At 47.9% G+C, this 20,891-nt stretch overlaps 1 long non-coding RNA gene across 6 annotated transcripts in view; it reads left to right on the forward strand.

The window, feature by feature from the left end:
• Window positions 1-19,529, forward strand: part of LOC123287858 (uncharacterized) — a 39,628-nt gene extending 20,099 nt beyond the window's left edge. Inside the window, exons 2-5 of one of the 6 annotated variants that reach the window (XR_011506737.1) lie at window positions 2,525-2,800; window positions 5,889-14,018; window positions 14,142-14,287; window positions 15,498-19,528. This is a non-coding gene — a long non-coding RNA (uncharacterized lncRNA). Of the gene's footprint in view, window positions 1-2,524; window positions 2,801-5,888; window positions 15,024-15,497 lie in introns of those variants that run through there. The other 5 variants (XR_011506736.1, XR_011506738.1, XR_011506734.1 and 2 more) reach the window with 5 other exon arrangements.
• Window positions 19,530-20,891: the final 1,362 nt, after the last annotated feature.

The raw sequence follows: 20,891 nt of genomic DNA on the forward strand, positions 1-20,891 counted from the left end.
ATAGTCTAGCTGTGTTTGATGCAGGGTAGCCGAATGTTCATAGGTACATCCATCCACGCCATTTAGGAAACACCAACAATTGGCTGGGCTAGATGGGGAATAGGAACCATTAGAGGATTTGACATGGAATATATGAAATCTGATTAAGTTTATGAAGTCCTGATGCTGCAAAGAAGATGAGTGGGTAGGTGGTGAGAGTGAAGGCAGAGACCTTTCGGGGGTTGTGGATTTGCTACAAAGATTAGACTGGCATCCTGGATGAAGAGTAGATCAGGAGAGGTGAAGAAAGATCATCAGCTACTGTGCGATTTTTGGAGGCAAGAGGTAAAGAATGGGATGTGGGGAAGAGGTTTGGAGTCTGGTTCTTGGAAAGAGGATGGGACCTGAGTGAGCTGTACCTCCTGGCTGAAGGTTCATGGACAATGATGTGGGGTTGAGGTCCTGAGCTCATCCCAGTGATGGAAATGTTGACAACAACCTTCCTGCCGTGTTCAGTGGTGACACAGGAAAGTTTTCTCTTTAGTTGTCAAGTGTGGAATCTCAATAAGCTTCACTCCTTCTTCTCTGAGATTCACTTGAGATGTTCTCTCTCCATTATCTCTTGTGTCCACAGGCTGATTTATCACATGGATCAAAAATGTCCCTGCAGTCCTAGGTATCGCATCCACACAACAAATCCTCTTGAATGAGAGAGACTTCCCTCCCTGATCCATTGAACAGGAATCCTGGTTGTCATGAGGTCCAGACCAGAGCACTTAGACCATTTCCCCTGATTCCGTCATGGCATCCCAGGAGGGGATTTTCTGATTGGTTTGGGAAATTAAGGGCCTATTTCTGGAGCTGCAGTGGGGGTTTTTCACATGCTCACCACATGGTTAGGAAATTAGGGGTCTAGAGAGGACAAGAAAAGGCAAAATGTTTGCCTAAGTGGTCCCCACCAAGCACATCACTGTGTCCTCCATCGCCATCATTAGTTCATGTTGATCCTAGCACTGTGGACACTGGGAGCTGAACCGGGGACACAGGCCACAGGTTCCTGTCTCACACAACTCTGCTTCTGGCTCCCAGACCTTTCTAATGGTCTGCAAAGGATCGATCTCAGGTAAAATCACACCCACTTCCATCAGTGAGGCATCAATCTGAAATTCAATATTCTCAGGAGAAGTAGAAAGAAGCAAAAATCCCTCATGAGGACATCCTTTCTCTAGAGGGAGTGAGAGGATGATTAAGGTTCAAGAAACCACAGTAGTAGCTGGTGCCAATCATCACATGCGTTCCTCCCCACCATCTACCCTGTCCCTCAGGTGAGGACGAGTCCCAGAGGGTCAGCTCCTGAATCTCTGGATGCATGCTCCATTCCTGGCCCCTTCTACCCCCATCCCCAAGCACATGCTCCACGAGGTCAGTGAGGGGTCATTGCTGAGATTCTCCACCTCATGGGGTCCAGGTGACAGGTGCTCTATCCCAGTCACCTACCACTTCTATGTTCGGGCGTTGGGATCAGAGTGACCCTGAATCAAAAAGGTAAACACCTGACTCTCATACAAGTATAGAATGAACCAGTGTAAAATATTTTATTCAACTCATACATTAGTGAGGAGACCAGTAAATGGTAAGTATTGGTCACAGAGCATAGCAAAAATCAAAGTCCTTATATTTCAGCAGGAATAGAAGCTTTGGAGCAAAGTTTTTGAGTGTTGGAGATGCACTGCTTAATCTCTAACAAGGGAGGGATCACATACGAGGAAAGAATCTGGGTCCTGCACAGAAGGGGACCTCCCTCCATGGGGCCGGTCACTGCTCTGTTCTTGATCCTGATCTAAGAGGAGTTTGATAAGAGACACCACCTCAGTCCTGACTGCTGAACAGCCAACGGTGACACGAACATGCTCACCCCTGAGGAGGCTGAGCAGAGCATAAAGACTGCCTTTGGGTGGTGGGGAGGCAACATGAGGGGCCACCTGGCCTGACCCTAAGGCAAGGGGAGAGTGGACAGAGCAGTGGGGACCAGAGCTGTTTCTAATTGGCTTTAGTCACTGTGTCACACGTGATGAATCATGGCCTGGACACCGGGGGGTGCTCAGTGCTCGTTCCTGAGGTTTTTGTGGCTGATCACAGCTGGGACCAGCCCCCTGGCACTGCCTGGTACCCTCTGTTCAGGGATCACAGCTGTGAACTCCCCACTCCCTGGCCATCGTTGGGCAGTGAGACCTGAACCAAGGCCCAGTGAGAGATCAGAAAGCTGGGAGGGTCTGATTTGCATGTGTGGGCCCTCCCTCTGTTAGAGTATGAAGAGGGGAAGGGAGAGACCTGGGAGAAGCTCTGCTTCAGCTGTGGGGCCACAGACGGTGGGAATCGGCGATGACCTCCACCATGGCCTGGACCCGTCTCCTCACCCTCATTGTTCTCTGCACAGGTGACTAGTAATGGGGACAAGGGGCCCTGGGAAGATACATGTCACCCTGCTTTCTCATCTTGTTTCTAGACTCCAGCATCACCATCTCTGTGTCTTTCCCTCTTCTAGGATCCTGGGCCCAGTCTGTGCTGACTCAGCTGGCCTCAGTGTCTGGGAACCTGGGCCAGAGGGTCACCATCTCCTGCACTGGAAGCAGCTCCGACATCGGTGATTATGATGTGCACTGGTACCAACAGCTCCCGGGAATGGCCCCAAAACTCATCATCTATGATAACAGCAAATGGCCATCTGGGGTCCCAGAAGGATTCTCTGGCTCCAAGTCTGGCAACTCGGCCACCCTGACCATCACTGGGCTCAAGTCTGAGGACGACGCTGATTATTACTGTGAGTGCTATGATGACAGCCTGAGTGCTCACACAGTGCTCCAGGCCTGTGGGGAAGTGAGACAGAAACCTGCTTCCCCCCCAGCCATGGGGCTTCCCTGCGCAGCCCCCACTCCTCGGCCATGTCAGCTGCTTCCTTGGTTTGTTTGGTCCCAAACTTTCTATGACTCAATCCAGGGTGCTTTGTTTAGAGACTATGTCCTCGTCCTCTCCCATTCTTCCCCCGCTTCCTGTGTCTGGTTTGAACACATTATTGATTTTCTCAAATTGAGCAGACATTCCTGGATGTGGGGGCAGGCGGCGCTGGACACAGCATCCATGCAGTGTGTTAGTCCGGCAGGGCTGCCACAGCGAAAAAACACAGATGAGTTGGCTTAACCCAAAGAAAGGTATTTTCTCACAGTTCTGCGGGCTGGAAGTCCAAGATCAAGGTGCTGGCAGGTTTGTTTTTTCCTGAGGCCACCCTCCTTGGCCCACAGATGTGTACATTCTTACTGTCTCCTCACATGGCTTTTTCTCTGTGTACTTACCCCTGGTTTCTCTTCCTCTTTTTAGAAAGACACCGGCCCTACTTGCTTAGGAGAACCCCCCCATGAACTCTTTTACCTTAATTACCTCCTTTAATGCCTTATATCCAAAGACAGTCACACTGGGGGTTACAGTCTCAACATAGGATTTTGAAGGACACAGTTCAGTCCATATCAAGGGGTCAGAAAAGAACCAAGGACACAGAGTCCAGCTATGTTTGACTCAGGATGACTGTCCAGATGATGTGCATCCACACAATTTATTGAACACCTATTATGTGTCAGACTTTGGTTAGGAGCTTAGGATAGTAGGTGGAAAATATGGGAAAGTCTCCATGCTCAGGAAGCTGACACTCTCAGGGGAAGAGAGAGAACAAACAAACAAAACATGCTTTGAAAGAAAGATGTCCTGGGAGAGTGAGGAGAGGCATGGCAGTTGGTGGAGATGGGAGAATTAGGGGGGGTGAACAAGGAAACAGCAGAATGTGATTTAAGTGTATTTAATCCAGGTGCTGCATAGAAGGTGAACTAGGAGGAGGGGAGAGTGAAGGCAGGGACCAGGTGGGGGTGTGGATGATACGATGTCAGACTAGGAGCCCTGGAGGAGGGGAGGAGCAGGTGGGATGGAGAAGAAAGGTCAGGGTCCCCATGTCTTGAAGGTAGGAGGGACTGAAGAATGAAAATGGGAAAGAGAGGAACCGAGGCTGGGCTCTTGGGAACAGTGCGGGACGTAAGTGAGTCGATTACTTGAGACAACATGATGACCCCATATATTTATGACAGGATTATTTAAACCTTATATTTTCAGGAGACATGATCAGCTCCTGACAAATGGGACTGTTCACAAGAAGTCCTAGGAATGCACGTCTCGGTTTACTTTCATCTCACATTTGATGTAAACTACACCTGTGCCTGTTAAACTTTATCATGTTGTTGGAGGAATAGAATGTGAAGGATGAACTCAGTCCCCTCGTTCGCAATGCTGCCCCCATATTAGAAATCTTCCACTTTGGAAAAGATGAAAACCACAACTTCCACCAGATTACTTAATTTTAAACTCAATAAGTGGGATTCTGTAATAGGTTTGTTTTTACATGCTTCCAGAAAGTTCTTTTATGTATCATGAATAGATAACCCCTAGTTGGCTACATCTGTCATTCTGTTGATGAGAAAAATGAGCCAAGAGGAATGGACAGGCTGATGACCCTGAGACGACTCATTTGCAGATGCAACCCCAGGCCTCAGAGCAGGGGGTCTGCTCTCCCACTGGGCAGGGTCAAGGCAGACATGTCCACACATCCTGATCCCAGTCATCCACTGGGGGACGGGGAAGGATGTGCTGGGAAGCAGGTGTTAGGATGGGCTCATTAGGTCCCAGGATGAACACAGTCTAGTAGGAGAAATATAGAAAACTCTACTAGAAATCAAAATGTGATGGATGCACCTAGAGAAAGACAGCCCTTCACTGCAGGGATGAGGAGGGAGGCAGGGCTTAGGCAATGCTTTACATTAGAACCAAATGAAAATGGTGAGAGGATTTTTCTAAGATATGTATGTCATGCTATCACTAGGTTAATACGTTCATTCAGAAGATATGATTTTCCAGAAGTTCAATCAGTCCCTTCAATTGTTAAACACATATGAGCTAAAGTGAGTTTAAAGTGGCCCTGAGCCAGGCACAGAGACCCCCGTCACGTAGGAGAGAACCTCATCTTGCAGGGGCTTTTAACCTGGCTGCTTAACATTCTTTGGTCTGGAGAATTCTCTCCGAGGAAGGAGGGACAGAGGGATACTTCAGTCTGTTTAGAACCAGAAATTCAGGGTGGGCTACAAAGTTTGGATTGTGGTATCAGGAAGACAAATGGCAAAATTTCATAAGGACCAACTGTAAGCAGGGCTGATGAACGCTGCTGGATTCTCTGTGATTGTCTCTACGTCCTCCATGAGTATATAGAGAGTCTCCAGGCTGTATTCCCACATGGACCAAACTTGCCTCTGCAGTCCCAGGCATCATATCCACACAACAATCAGTCCATAAGGAGAGAGACTTGCCCTCCCTGTTCCACTGATCAGGAAATCAGCTTTCAGGAGGGCTGGACGAGCTCACTTACACCATCACCCAGCTCCACCATGGTGAGCAGGGAGGGGATTGTCTGACTGGTTTAGGTAACACAAGGGCTATCCAGGAGCACGTGTGGTCAATCCTAGGCCAACTGCATGTCTGGGAGACTTGGAGTCCAAATAGGAGAAGAAAATGATAGAAGTTTTACCAAATAGGTCTCTAACATTTCCTCACTCTTCCCTGCACCCTCATCGTCAGTTCAGGTTGGGGCATGTACTGTGGACACTCGGATCTGGGAAGGGGACACAGGCCAGACTATTCCCGTATCATAAAGCTACAGCTTGGCTCCCTGGCCTTTCCGATATTCCTACAAGAGATCAATTCCGGGACAAGACAGATTCATTCCCATCCACAACGTGTTGATCTGAAATTTAGGTAGTCTCATGAGAGGAAGAAAGAAGAAAAAAAAAAGCTTTCTCTTGATGACCTCTTCTTCCCAGGTTTAGTAAGAAGGTAAAGAAGGCTCAAGAAACCTCCATGGTGGCATCTTCCAAAGCTCACCGGACACCTCTCCCTGCCTTCACTCTCTCCAATGTGGACCAGACTCAGGGACCATCACATGAACCAATACCTCTGTCCACATGCTCCACATGGAAGTTCCTTTTGCTCCCAAACCACAGCAACTGCTCCCTTGGCCACCACTGTGTCATTTCTGGGAGTGTCCACATCACAGAGTAAAGTTCCAAGGGAATGAGAGCACTCAGCCTGATGCTACCTCTGCTGTGACTCTGCCCATCGAGGACATAGAGAAAACTATTAAGAGCTGCAGTTGAACTGTCCTGGTTTTTCCTCCACCTGGACTCTACATGTCAAGGTCCTTCTGGAATGTCCTTTGTCTATCCAATCATATCATGTAATGTCCTCAGACCTAGAATCATTGATTTTTCCCAAATTCTACCATCTCTCTTATGTTCTCATTTCCTTTCCACCAGTCAGCTAATGACCCCAACCAAGCATCTTCAGCCCATTGTCACAAACATGTGTGTCGGGGGTGGAGTTTTAGAAAAATATAGCATCAGAAAATCAAAGTTTTAGTTGTTCCTGGGAATCACTTCAGGACTCGAGAGAAGCGATTCCTGACCTTAAAGATTCCAGTCCTCAGTCACCACAGTGTCAATAGATTAGATAGAAGGATCCTCTCAGAGATCTCAGTAAGTAACCTAAATTGTCAGGGAAAATTTTCCAAAAGTTAAGCATATGGAGTAAGAACATGTGTCAAAAATTTATTCAACTTATATTTCATTGAGGAGACTAGTGAGACAGTAATAGATTTTAAAGAGTATTTTCTAAATACAGTACATTTATTCTACCAAGACTGGGCCAAGGAAGCCAGTTTTCTACGTTGGAAATAAACTGGTTAATGTCTTCAAGGGTAATAAATCTATGAGCTTTGGATTTCTCTTCTGTGTAAAAGTCTACAAATTAACGTGATTCCATTTACAAGAAAAATATGGAGAAGGGCAGCTAGACTTTAGATTCCTCCATCTTACACTTCCCGTCCGATCTTTCCTAAAGGGGAATCTGTCCTCTCTCTGTTGACTCTCTCACCCACTCTTCACTTCTCACCTTCCTGACATATGGCCTCTCCCTGTCTTCCTTTCCAGCACTCCCAGTAGGTCACGCTCAACTAGTGAGCAAGACCCTTCACCTGATAAACCAAACCACATCTGGGATTCCTAAGGCACTTGCCCTGCTAACTAATCCGATTTTTCCTAGTAGCCCATATCTCCGGGGTCATGTTATTTATCTCTGTCTTCCTCTGTTGGTGTCCACTTTTTGGACTTCTCTACATCTTCACCTAAACCCAGGGAATCTTCAAGTCCTGCCCATGTCCTCTCAGCTCTCGTGTTGTCTCTGACTCCCTGCTCCCCTGTGATCCCACAAACCTTCAATCCCCCACAGACCCATGAATGCAGCAGTGTCTGCTCTGGTCTCCTGCCTCCAGTGGTGAAAGTGAGGAAGGGAGACCCCCTGTATGCCTCCCACCGTCGTGTCTCTTCTTCAGGTTCAGCTCTATGAGCAGGGATGAGGCTGTCTAGCACAGCCTAGAATTCCACTGCCAACCCCCAGACTCAACACCAGATCGGTGTTCAGTAAACATTTGCTATTGAAGACATGCTCCTCACTACACAGGCCGAGTAGTACTGGATCAGGATGGGGCCTGAACTGGGAGAGAGTCAGCTGTGCCCATGCTCCTCTCTCTCTGCCCTGAGCCTGAGAGCTGAGGGGGCCCCACCAGGGAGAGAGCATCCATGGGGAGAGGGGACACAGGCAGCCTCATCCTGTGTGTGAGAGACTAGGCAGACCTGCAAATCCTTGTTTATTGAAGTGGAAGGAAAAGCAAAATAAAATTCACAATGAAGATTTCTGCATCATCAGAAAGGAAGCAGTGCCAAAAAAACTCAAGGTGCAAATATTTTGTAAAAATTAATTTCTGCTCAATAATGAAGAAAATTTAATAAAGTCCCTGTTGTGTGATTTAATCAAAATTGTTTAAAAATAACAAAACTTACAGAGAAAATAATATTTCAAGAGGTGGTATCATTGTAAATGCAAAATTAAAATAGAGCTTTTTTCCCCCAGGAAAATTCATTGACTACTCTTGATTAAATAATGACTTTAGATTTTCACTAATCCATTTAAACATTTTGGTGTATTAATATCTCAAGATAACGCAACCCCACTGTAACACACAGAGAGCGCACCAAACTGACGGCCAGGATGTGCTCTCTGCCCCTAACAACTCCCCAGACTCAAGTGAGCTAAGAGTCTGGTGCATAGAATTCTCAAAGTTTTCTGGCTATAGAAATCTTATTTGATCTTATTATCTGCTTATTTTGTTTTATTTTATTTTGGTAAAAGTTTTTGTTTTTTTTGTTTTATTTTTGGCTGGAGGTGATCTTTCTGGCAAAATCATGTAGAGTGGACATTTTGCCAGATAAAAGCATATAAATCGTTCTCGTTTTTAACCTCCCCACCCCTGCCCAGAGCATTGGTTCTTGAGTATGAACCACATTCTTTTCAAAACTCTCTAATAGGAAAGATTGATCCTAATAGCTACACATGTCACATTCCCCTGGGCCCAGGCTCTGTTCACAATGATTCAGAGGTTTGAGGAAAATGCTTCAAAGAATGTCATTTGTGATGACTTCCTGAAGAAAAGACATGGACTTTTTCCCAGATCTTTCCTCAGGAGTGCTCCTCACATCCCTTCTCCTTTCCCGACCTCTCTGGTCCCTTAGTTCCTAAGGACCCTCGAGTTTCCTGACTCTTCCAGCCACAGGAGTCCCTTCCCCTTCTCCTCCCTGGGCTTCTCCTCATTCCCCAGGGAGCTACCCAGTGTGCGCCTTCATCCTCAAAACTCTCACCCCCGTGTGTCCTCTGTGCACATCTAGTGAGGGGTCAGGCAGGAGGAAAGGGACCTGGATTCCTGAGCAGCCTGGGAAGTGACTTCATGGCTGACCTGTCCCTGTTCTCAGCTAATGAATGTTTTCCTTCATGTAGGGTTTGCATATGAGGCCCCTTCCCCTGAGGACTCCTTGCAAAGTGGGTGAATTCTGTCTCTGATTCCTGCTGAGGAGGCCCAAGCAGACAACGACAGACTGAAATGAGGTGGGAGGCTGCCCCTGAGGAGGGCCTCGCTCTGCCCTCAGGGAATGGCAGTGATCAAAGCAGTGGGGGAGGCAGGAGCCTCTGGCAGGGTCACCTGTCCTCTGGTCACAGATATGGTGGACCTGGGCCTGGGGCAGCAGGGGTGCTGTAGGCTTGCTGCCAAGGGATCTTTGAGAGCTGCGAAACCAGACACCTGTACCCTGGTCTCTGCTCACTGCCCCCTGGGCCCAGGAGCTGGATTTCTCGGGGTTCCTGGTGATTCTCAGCCCAGTCTCAGCCCAGGTCTATCCCTCCCAGAAATAATGATCTCAGGACATTGTGTGTGTGGTGGGAGAGGCAAACATGAACCGAGGAGGTGTTTGGTTGGCCAGGAGAAGAGGAACAAATTTGTATGAAGGGCTCTATTCTCTGGGGATTGAGGAGGATGAGAGAGACCTGCAGCATTTCCATCTCAGCAGAGCTCCGGGGCGTCTGCACTACGGCCTGGATTCCACTCTCCTCCCCTTCCTCCTGCACTGCTCAGGTCAGGACGGTCCTGATTCCCCAGCCCACTAAACTACCTCCCAACCACATGGAGGAAATGTCCCTCTCTCTTTCCCTCCCTCCACCATAATGGCTGTTTGTGTTTCCAGACTCAGTCAGCCTGTGTGACTCAGTTACTCTCTGCGTCTGCCTCCCTGGGAGCTTTGGCCATGCTCAGCTGCACCCTGAGCAGTGAGCAGAGCACCTTCTACATGGGATGGAATCAACAGCACCCTAGGAAGACCCCTCAGGATGTGACGTGCCTGAAGAGTGAAGGAAGCCACAGCAAGGGGGATGGAATTCCTGATCATTTCTGGGGCTCCAGCTCTGGGGCTGACCACTACTCAACCATCCCCACCAGCCATTCTGTGGAGCATCTCACAGCATTGCTGTGTCATTTGTTGAAGCAACAGTGATCCAGATGAATGGGGAAGTGGGATGATCCTGTTTCTTCTGACCTGCTACCGACACTGTCACATGGCTCCCAGAAAGAGTGTCTGGTGTCCTGACTATCAAAAGTGTTGGATTTTTTCTTCTTGTTTCTCCAGGGAAGAGCAAGGCATATAGCTTCCTACCATGAGCTCCCCAGGCAGCAGGCAGCTGGAAAGCTGCTACAGAGTGACCTGGTCCTGCAGTAATGGTGCAAATGTAGAAAGCAAACCTGGTGCACCCTGCTGTCTCGTGCGGTGTCATTCCCTAGGGGAACAGGAATACTCTCCTCTCCAGGTGGAAACCCCAGGATGACGCCCCTCACTCCTGCCTCACTGGAGTTCATTGGAGTGACCACCTTAGAGGTATCTCACTGATCTTCTGGACCAAGGATTTTAGAACTCTTGCAATAAACTCGAAAGCACATGCTAATTTAAGGAGGAGAGAAAGAGACAGAGGCAGAGAGACATAGGAACAGTAAGAATGGTGGGAGTAAACGCACTTGACTCTTTCTTATATCTTGAGACATTTTATCTCAGGTGTCCAGGACATGGGTTTGGTGAGTGAGAGAGAAGGAGGAGGGACTGACCCCATCACAGTGAAGAAAAGAGGTGCTAATCCAGAAAAATGAGGGAGAAATGAGAAAGAGGCATTAAGGCCACCTTGACACCCCTGAGACTGAAAGGCAGGACTCTGTGACCTGTTGAAAAGCACGCACTCCAGCCTCAGAGGCGGCCGGTGCAGCCGGAATCCTGCCTGCCCTTTCCTCCCCTCGCTCATCCACGGCCCGGCTCAGTGCTCACTGGGACCCACAGGGGGTGACTTCCTACCGCCCCTGGGGCCTGGGGACAGATGGTGCCCAAGGGACTGAGAGAGCCCTAGTTCCCTTGGAGCTTGGGTGACAAAAGACACACAGACTTGGGACAGCTCTGTCTGCACTGTGAGTCTTCAACAGGCCTGGGTGTGTCCACCATGGCCTGGTCACTTCTCCTCACCTTCCACACTAACTGCCCAGATGTCATATGACACATGCGTGACCAAAATGGCTACATCAAAAGTACATTAATAATCGCTGTTTTCACATAAAAAGAGAAACAATCCATTAAAATGGGCAAAAGATCTGAACAAACAATTCACAAAGGAAAATAAATAATAAAAAATTTTAAAAAGTGCTTGGCCTTATAAGTCATCAGCAAAAGGGAAATTCCAACTATAATGAGACCTGGACCAAAAGGTGGCCCATAGTGAGCCAATTAGCACAATCAGAGCTGCCTCGGCTTAATGGAGAGGAAGGAATATGCACCTACAGAAATTATGCACCTACTTGGGGCCGGCCTGGTGGTGGCAGTGGTTGAATTTGCACCTTCCAATTTGACGTCCCTGGGTTCGCTGATTTGGATCCTGGGTGTGGACATGGCACCTCTCAGCAAGCCATGCTGTGGCAGGGGTCCCACATATAAAGTAGCAGAAGATGGGCACGGGTCTTAGCTCAGGGCCAGTCTTCCTCAGCAACAAGAGGAGGATTGGCAGCAGATGTTAGCTCAGGGTCAATATTCCTCAAAAAAAAAAAAAAAAAACGAAAAAGAAACTATGCACCTACAGAAACTGATGGAATGAGAAAGTCTAACAAACCAAATGTTGACAGGGATGTGGGTCCAGAGGAACTCACCTATATTACTCATTTGGAATGTGAGATGCTTTGAAAACTTTTGCCAATTTCTGATAAATTGAAATCTAAACATTTAGTTTGACTCAGCTTTTCCAGTTTTATATATTTAAGCAAAACAAAAAAGAAAGAAAGAAAACAATGTCATAAAGGGAAATATGTAAGAATGCTCACGCTGGAAAAGACCTTTTAGTTGCAACACCAAAAGCTCCAACCAAAAAAAGAAAAACCAAAAAAACAAATTGATAATTTGGAATTCATCAAAAATGAAATACCCTGCACTTTGAAAGTCACTGCTAATAGAAGGACAAGACAGCCATTGACTGGGAGAATATGCATGCAAATCACTTACCTAATAAAGGACTTGTGTGGATAATATGTTGCAGAGTTCTTTCCATTCAATAATTACAGGAGAGTTCAATTTAAAATTAGGAAAGATATTTCAACAGACACTGCACCAAAGATGATACATGATAGCAAATAAGCTCATGAAAAATTTTTCAACATCATTATATATTATGGAAATGCAAATTAAAATGAAAATTATATGCCACTAAACCTACATGAGAAGGGACAAAAGTACAATACTGAGAGGAGGTGGCAAAGCTACTCTCACACGGCTGGTGGGAGCACGGAATCGACAAACTAGTTAGGAAAACAGTTGAGCAGTTTCTAAAAGGGTTAAATATATAGCTTCTTAAGACCCAACTGCTCTGTTTACCCAAGAAAAAATAAAGTGCATACTCATTCAAAGACTTGTACACAAATACTCAGCAGGTTTATTCATTTATAACTAAAGTTACATATTAAATTTTATTTTAACTACTTAATATATGAAATTCACATATTAAATAAATGCAAACAAATAAATTTACTTCTAACATAAATAACGGCTTTATGTATAAATAGCCCAAAGTGTAAAAGACCCAAACGCTCATGAACAGGCGGATGGAGAAGCAGACTGCGGCCCGTCCATACTGTGCACCCAGGAATGGCCTGTGGATAACTGTGAAAACAGGGATGGGTGTCAAAATACATATGCTCAATGAAGGAAGCCAGACAAGTAAAGCTGGGAAACCAGAACAAAGATTTGAATTATATAAAATTCTACACAATGGACATTAATTTATAAAGACAAAAGCAGATCAGCAATCACCTAGGGATTGGGGAGGGGATGGCGGGATGGAGTGGTTTCAAACTGGTGATGTCAACATAATGACAGATACAGTCATTGCCTTGACGGTGGTGATGGATTCACCAGTGTGTTCATATATTCATGAGAGCTTGCCAAATTACGCACTTTAAAATGGCAGTTGATTATTTGAAAATTAAACCTCACTAAAGCTGTCATAAATACATCTCAATCCCTTCTTGGTGAAAGAAAAAGTTCTTTCGAATCGGGCTCCAGCTCTCCTCAGAGCCACAGCTTCAGTGTCGTAGACCACTGCAAAGGTCCCCTGTATGGTTTGCCACCCAACCACCAACCTAGTCTACTTAATGTCTCTGAGTATTTGCAAACACTGCCGATCTTCCAAGAATCAAGCACATTTCCTAGGAACAGTTATTGCTTTGTCCACCAGCAGAACCCCGGTCTCCATTCAGACCCAGGGCTCCAGTGGCTCCTTCATGTGGCCCCTGTGGAAGGAGCTGCTCGGGTCTTTGCTCCCAGAGCCCTCTGCTTCCTCGCTCACTGCAGACTCAGTCTCATTGTCCTGTGGTCAGATTTCCACATCTCTTCCTCCTAGTAGTCCAGGAAGCCCACAGTTAGGTTGTTTATCAATATCACTTACGTGGGGGCAGAGCACGGGGTGTGGCGCATGGATGTTTGTGGACCCACAGTGACCAGGCTGTCAAGCCAGTGTCCCTGACATTATTTCCAACCTGAGACTGAAGTTAGAACAGTGAGCAGCAGGGGGCTCTGTGGGTCTTCCCCAAGGTTGCACCTTGGGTGCCCCCTGCTGTGTAATCCCTCAAATCCTCCAGGGCTGGGACATTGGTGCTTGTGTTTGCTGAGGGGTCTCAGTAGCTGTGTCCTCTCTGCTCACAGGTCTGAGTAAGGTCCCTCAGCTGCTTCCTCCCTGGTCCCTCTGATGGGGCAAACTCTGAACTCACCCATCAGCTCCTCCATCTAAGGAATCAAGCTCAGACTCAGCTGGTTCTCAGGATAAAAGTGGGATCATCATTAGGGGGAACAAATTTGTGTGAGCAGCCCCTTCTCTTTCAGGTCAATGGAGAAGATCAAAGATTTGGGGGCCACCCAGACCTGATCTGGGGCCCCAGCAGGCTGTGTGCACCACGGCCGGGACTCCTCTCCTCCTCATGCCTCTCTCTCCCTGCACAGGTAGGGACAGTCTGCAGTGTCCAGAGTCAGCTCCTGAGCCTGTGTCAGCCCCCTGTGGCTGAGACCCTCTAGCTGCTTAACCTTAGTCTCTGCCTCATCATCCACGGGTGTCTGTGTCTGCAGGTTCCCTCTCCCGGCCAGTGCTGACTCAGCCACCTTGCCTCTGCATCACCTGGAGCATATGCCAGACTCACCTGCACTGCCAGCAGTGACATCAGTGTTGGTGGATACAGGATATTCTGGACCAGCCAAAGCCAGGGAGCCCCCAGGTATCTCTTGCTCTGCCACACAGACTCAAATGAGCATCAGGGCCCAGGATCCCCAGCCACTTCTCTGGATCCAAAGATGACACAACTAACTCTGGTGTTCTGCTCGTCCCCGGGCTGCGACCTGAGGACGAGGCTCACTATTACTGTAACACATGGCCCGGTGTCACTAATGCTCACATGTGCTCCAGACCCCCGAGGACGTGAGACACAAACCGCCCCCCCCCACTCTCCTGGTCTGGTGCGCTCGCCCCTCTGGTGGCTCAGGAGATGGCTTCTGCTGTCACATCTTAGACAAGACCTGATTTTCCTAGAACCAGAACAGTTGACAAAGTCATACCCTTTTCTTCATATCATGAAGAATATCATTGCTAATATATTCTTATCCAACTCATGTTTGCATAGACAAAAATTGCTTGTTGAGAGAGAAGATTCTCTCAGTGGAGACATTTGAGGAGGCCAAAAGAGATCGAGTCTGCCCATGCCCAGCGCAGGGTCGAGTGACTGCGATATGCTTCCGGTCTGACTGTTTCAGTTTGGATTTTGTGATAAAATGCCAAGATGCAGAAATTAATTGTATTCTATATAGCAGTAATGAACCTTCAATTTTTAAAAGAAAAACAATAACATACATTACTAATATTTAATGAAACGTGGATATATCTGAGAAAAATTGCAAATCTTATATACTGAAAATTACAAAACCTTTCAAGAGAAATTTAAAAAATAAATGAATGAATAGATATTCCTAGTTTCTGGGTCAAAAAACTGACTGTCACTAAGATAACAGTTCTTCCCGAAATGATCCAAAGACTCACTGCAAGGTCTTCAGGTAAAATGTAATCACGATGAACCATGAGGGAGAAGATCTCAGCAAAGAAAGAAAATGCTAAGAGCAGACATAAATGGCTCACAGCCCTGGGATGCTCCTTCTCTCCCTCCCGGGGAGCTGATCCATCTGGGAAGGGAGGGGTGGAGCATCGTCTTTGAACTCCAGAAACAGAGAGGTTGTTTTCGATGATCAAGGTGAGGCAAGGAGAGCAGCGTTAGTCCCAGAAGAGTCAGAGGCCAGGTGGGGAACCTGCTCTGAGGGCTGACGGGCAGAGGGTGGGTGCAGCAGGCCAGGGCTGGATGCCACTGGGCCCTGAGCCCGTGCTGACACCCACCATGTGCGCCAGGGGTGATGGGTTTCTTGTTGTCTCCTCACCACAAGGAGCACCTTCTGATCTGTCACCTGTGCATGAGGATTGTGACCCAGCGGCTCTCAGGAAGAAGGTGCTCCCAGGGTCCCTGACATCATTTCCAAGGCTCAGAAGTGGAACCTGCATCCATGAATCCTGGACAGGAAACCCAAAGGCCCTTCTCACAAAATCATGTATTACTGGCGATAGCTGCCTGGCCTGTCGCAGAAAGAGTGTGAATCCGTCCTTCAACAAATGGGGCGCCGACAGCCTGGTCTCGTGGGGTTGTGTACAGTGCACAACCATCCAGGAATATTCCTGGACCTCTGCTTCCCTGTGACCACGACCTCCTGAGGTCTGTGTAGGGCCCAGAGCACAGGCTGCCCTTGTGCCACCGTGTATCACAGATTGTTCCACAGGACAGGACCCTGCAAAGAGCCAGAACGAGCGAAGAGCAGGCAGAGATTTGGATGAAGGGCTGTGTACGACTTATGGTTCTCCTGAGCACAGAATCAGTAGGATGTGTCTCTCTCTCTCTTTATCCATGTATCTATGTATGTATCTGACTATCGTCTATCCATCTACCTATGTGTGTATGTATGTGTGTATCTATCTATGGAAATTTATTTTAAGAAATTGTTTCACATGATAATAGAGACTGGCAAGTCCAAAATGTGCAGAAGGCTGGCAGGCTAGAGACCCAGGGAAGGAAGAGTAGAAGTTACAGTTGGGTTCTGAAGGCAGTCAGCTGGCGGAATTCCCTCTTCCTAGGGGAGGTCAGTCTTCTCTCTGTCAAGTCCTTCAACTGATTGGATGAGGCCCACCCACATTATGGATAGTAATCAATTTCAATCAATGTTTACTGATTTAATTATTAATCTCATTGAAAACATGCATTCACAGAAACTCTTAGAGTAATGTACGACCAAATATCTGGGTCCTGACGGAATATCATGGCATACATAAGCTGACATGTAACATGAACCTCCACAGGCCCCTCCCTTCCCTCTGGGTGTGGAGGAGGATGAGAGATGTGAGGTAGCTGTGCCTTAGCATTGGGGCCTTAAGGGGCAGGGTTCAGGTTGTCCTCACCATGCCTTGGGTCCCCCTGTTCCTCACTGACCTTGAACACCACACCTTTAATGGCTCCCTGACACACGTGTAGGCACACTGCCCAGGGCTGCCCTGCTCCCTGCAGCATGGACGTGTCCTGTGCGCACAGCACTCTGCTTCTCTCCCTGCTGAGCCGGCCTCCTGCGGGGACTGGGATTCCCGGATAGAAAGCCAAGATCTGCTGCCCCGGAAAAAAGCGCTGGATAGAATGGAGTGATTTTGACACATCAGCCCCTGGGATATCCAGTTAAAGCTCCAGACCCATCGGAACAGCCACACTCTCACAACCTCAGTTCTCTTCTCAGTCTCCACATGGCCCTCGGCCAACAGCTCTGGTTTCCAAGTCGAGGGTGAAGCTTAGCATCACTAACCAGCACAACCCAGATGCCACAGTGCTCTTCCAGTGTGGGAGGGCTGGGGACCGAGAGTCACACTCCTTGGGCAGCAAGAGTCCACACCCCTTCAGTGCTAACGAGGGGCTGACTTTGTAGCATTATTATTAAATTTGCAGTGTCTCCTCACCTGATCAGTGAAGACATGAAACACGAGTTGGGAGCTCCTCCCCTCACAGTCTCCACAGCCAGAGCTTTCTTCTCAGTCAACGCTCAGGTTTTGTGGCTCCCATACTGGGTGACTCTGTTATCTTTGCAATTTCCCCCTCACTTATCATCCTCTCTGGCAATCCCAAACGTCTGCTGTGAATCCTCAAGTGAGTCAGGCTGTGGACAACATGAGCAGGGACCCCAAACCTCCCCTTCTCCATCTTTTATGTGTTTCAGGCTCCTGCTTCCAAGCTGTGCTCACACATCCATCTGTGGTGTCGGGTCAGGTCTCAGGAACAGGATCATCCACAGCAGAGAAAGCAGCACCTTGAGATGATCAGTGTGGCCTGGCGACAACAGCATCCAGGCAGAAGCCCTAGAAACGTGGACCCAGGTGTTCTTTTCTCACAGCATGAGACAGACCCTCTGGCTTCAGGTCTGGCAGGAAAGCTTCCTGAGGGTCTCTTAGATCCTGTCCTAGGACGGGGTTGGCCACTGGGACCAGACATGAGATGATCTTGACACAGTGTCCAGATCTGTGAGGAATCACGATGCAGCCCCTCCCCCTCCCCCTGTGAGCCCGTCACTCTCTGGTCATTTCCTCATCTGACTCTACATCCGGGTGACTCTGCCGTTCATCTGCTGCCATCCCTGAATGTCTGGAGACTTTGTGGGAGCTGCGGCTCTGAGGATGGCTGCGCCATTCCTGACAGCCTGTTCACACCCTCATCACTGCTGCACAGACAGAAGCTTTATTTTCAGGGCACAAATTCTCTCTAGATAATTGATGGAAGAGTCAACAGAAGGGTGATGCCAATGTGTCCAGCCGAGTTAAGAACCTGCCAGTATCTGACCACAAGGAACCCATGTAATCCAATCCCAGATCTTTGTCAGAAACCCAAAATATGCCTCTATTTTCCTGTTTTACCCAATCCCAGGATGGTGGCCCTCTTCCTGTCCTCTTGAGGCCAGGAGCAGTAACTTCCATCCTGATCCCCTGGGCCTGACCCTCAGCTCTGTGCATCTTGCTCCCTGGGGGCTCCCTGCCCTCAGACCCCAGGCTCCCTTGTGAGGACTGACCTTCCTGCATGAACAGGAACCCAGGGGCAAGGCTGCTCCGAGAGTCACAGGACCCACTTGGGTGGAGGGGAAGAGGGTACCTTGACACCTGTGTGTCCACATCCTCGGGACAGTTTGTGTCCCTGACCTCAGGACTGTGTCAAGACTGCAAACATGTGTTTCTCTAGCCAGATCAGGAGAAATCGATGAGAGTTTATCAAGGCAAAGAAGAGACCACTGTTCATCATTTATCACTCAATGAAGGCACAGGCCTTAGGTCTGTCAGCTCTCTGGAAGATTCTGGAAATGGAAAAGAAGACTCCACAGCTGGTGTTGGAAATCAAACACAGAATTAGTGGATGTAAAGGTTTACCATAAGCCAAGAGAGACAGAAGTGGGACTCAATCGTGAGAGTGAAATGAGTGGATTTGTTTCAAAACCATCCTTTTTTGGCTCCTTTCTCATTGCAAAGGTTTAAGTAGAAAAACACAGATGACGTTTTCAATAAATGCTTAAGAAGATGACAATTAAATTCATCTCCATGCCTGTAAAATTAAATATAGAAATAAAGCAATAAGGACTACTTCCTCAATGGCTTAAGGATGGTGTATCTTTAAACCAGAGAAAAGCATTATCCCAGAACAGAGAAGACTAGAATTGTTCCATTTCGGTCTTGGACCGTACGTGATGACTACCGACACAGCTCTTCTGAAAGGTTTACCCTGAGATTTGTGTCAAGTCAAGAATAGAAAAAAAGAGAAAACATTTAAATATGAAGAGTTAGATTTTAATTATGAAAGCTATAAGTATGTACCTAGAAGTCTAGAGATTGTACTGAAAATTAATTAGGATGAATGAAAAAATTATCTGAGTCACAATGAATAAACATAGTATCTCATGTTAAAAGTATGTAATCTAAAATGTAGTTCAAAATGTATATGATTCTGTTTCCAGTATAAAAAATTAAAAATTTGACCATATCTGTAGAAAAACAATTACAAATTTCAGCACGTAATAAAATAAAAAATTGAACAAATGGTGGAATGTTTCCTTACATGAAAACAGAGTAAAAATGTCAGCAGTGAGTAGACAGGTTATATGGGCACCTTTATTATTTATGTTGTGACTTATTCATACGTGTTTCCCCTTGAGAAAGTGTGGGTTAGCGTAAGCAGAGGTCACGGTGCACGTGACACGCCACCACTGCAGAGCCTGACATGGACCAGGCACAGTGACCCCGTGTGCTGCCCACTAACTGGCATTTGCTGCTAACCCATCCCTCCCTCTGATATCTGAGGGGCCGCACTGGAGCAGCACCCACTGTGGGGACAATGACGTCCTCCCTTCAGCACTTCCTTGCTTATGTCGTTCTGGAGCCTCTGCACATAGGGAGCGAGGACTGAGACTCAGCTTGACAGGAAGGAGAGGCTGGAGAGAAAACAGAGTGAAAGAGAGACAGAGACCAAATTTCTTGGGTCCCAAACTGTGAGTGCACAGGGTCAGATCTGTGGTGCCTTTGTGTTTTTATTCCCTGCACTGGGGATGGGTTATGACACCCCACCTCAGCCCAGCAGTGGAATCAGTATGGGGACAGTGGAGACAGTTGTGGATGGTCCTCAGCGAGAAGGCCACAGCAGTGAATTCTGAGCTGAATGTGACCAAGAGGCTGCAGCCTGAGCAAGGCCTGGGTGTGGCCCCTTCCTGTGGGGAGTGAGAGGCAGAAGCTGAGCCAGGGGTGGAGGCAGGGGATCTCTGTCTGAGGGGCTCCTAACCCCTCATGTCAGGCCGAGAGGAATAAGGGCTGGGGCAGCAGGAGGTGCTGTGGGCCAGTCGCTGGAGGTTCCATGGGGTGATGGCAGCTAGGAAAACAGCCACCACCTGAGTCTGTGACCCATGTCCAGTGACCTCCATGCCAGGGTCCCAGAGCCTCAGGGCCTCCACCCAGCCCACTTCTCCCTAGGTCAGACACCGCATGTTTTTTGGAGGGAAGGAAGGGGATTTAGGGAAGAGGTTTGGAGGCTGGTCCTCGGGGACTGGGTGAGATGTGAGTGAGCTGTACCTCCTGAATGATGGTCTATGGACACACGTGGGGGGGTTGAGGTCCTGAGCTCATCCTTGTGATGGAAATATAGACAACAGCCTTCTTGCCTTGTTCAGTGGTGACAGGAAGGTTGTAGTTGTCAAGTGTGTCATCTCAATGGACTTCCCTCCTTCTCTGAGATTTATCTGAGTTGTCCAATGTCCATGATCTCACATGTCCCTAGGCTGATATCCCACATGGGTCAAAAATGTCCCTGCAGTCCCAGGCATCACACCCACACAATAAACTCTCCTGAATGAGAGAGATTGCCCTCCCTGATCCATGGAACAGGAATCTCAGACTTCATGAGGACAGGACCGGAAGAGATACCTCACACTGTCTCCCCTGACTCCATCATGGTGAGCAGGGAGGGGATTGTCTGATTGGTTTGGAAAATGAAAGGCCTGTCCCTGGGGCTGGAGCTGGAGCAAATCACAGGCTCACCACATGACTGGGAGATTTGGGGTCGGAGAGGAGAGGAAAGGACAGAAGGTTTCCCTCAGTGGTCCCAGCATGTGCATCATCTGCTCTCCACCCTCGTCATTAGTTCATGTTGGGTCAACTACTGTGCACACTAGGAGCTGGGCAGGGGACACAGGCCAGGCACACCTGTCTCATAAGACTCTGCTTCT

The sequence above is a fragment of the Equus asinus genome, chromosome 11, assembly GCF_041296235.1.
Source record: "Equus asinus isolate D_3611 breed Donkey chromosome 11, EquAss-T2T_v2, whole genome shotgun sequence".
Taxonomy (NCBI): domain Eukaryota; kingdom Metazoa; phylum Chordata; class Mammalia; order Perissodactyla; family Equidae; genus Equus; species Equus asinus.